The 554-nt window shown below is 43.9% G+C and overlaps 1 long non-coding RNA gene across 1 annotated transcript in view; it reads right to left on the bottom strand.

Moving 5' to 3' along the window:
* Positions 1 to 554, bottom strand: part of LOC127750383 (uncharacterized) — a 19046-nt gene that overhangs the window by 10018 nt on the left and 8474 nt on the right. The window lies entirely within an intron of this gene.

Raw genomic sequence — 554 nt, 5'->3', positions numbered from 1 at the left:
GTTCCGTTTATGGATCAATTTCAAAATCAAGGAAACCACACTTTGAACAGGCTCAAAATAAGAACTAGCTATATGTACGCCAGACCACGTCTCGCGTAACAGGCTTCGCGATATCTCACGAAACGCTGTTGCGCTGCGACGCGCCTGGCGCACATGTAGCTAGGACCTTGTTGAAGTATAACTCCTTTTACAATTCAGTGACATGAAGCCTTTTTTACGATTTAACAAGGTAGATGTACGCCAGACCACGTCTGACACCCGAGTCGGGTAGTGCAAAAATGTACACAAAGTTACGGGCCTCCGGCCCGTCAACGGCCCGTCACTTCGACTAAGCATGCAGGATCGTACATTTGTTCCCTTTCTTTCGTTAAAAACGCCCTCTAGCGCCTCAACGGTTTGAGCTAGAGCAAAACGGACGAAATTTTCACCCAAAAGCCTCTACTTTGATGAGTTACCCCCTAGAAACCCATAAAAAAATATTTTAAAAAAACGGCATTTTTGGGACCCGTTGTTTTTGATTTTTTAAAAATCCAATTTTTGAGTAAGAATGCTCA

The sequence above is a fragment of the Frankliniella occidentalis genome, unplaced genomic scaffold (genome assembly GCF_000697945.3).
Source record: "Frankliniella occidentalis isolate FOCC.00 unplaced genomic scaffold, Focc_3.1 Scaffold181, whole genome shotgun sequence".
NCBI classification, from domain to species: domain Eukaryota; kingdom Metazoa; phylum Arthropoda; class Insecta; order Thysanoptera; family Thripidae; genus Frankliniella; species Frankliniella occidentalis.
Note: the sequence above shows the minus strand (reverse complement) of the source record. Positions and strands in the feature narration are given on the sequence as shown.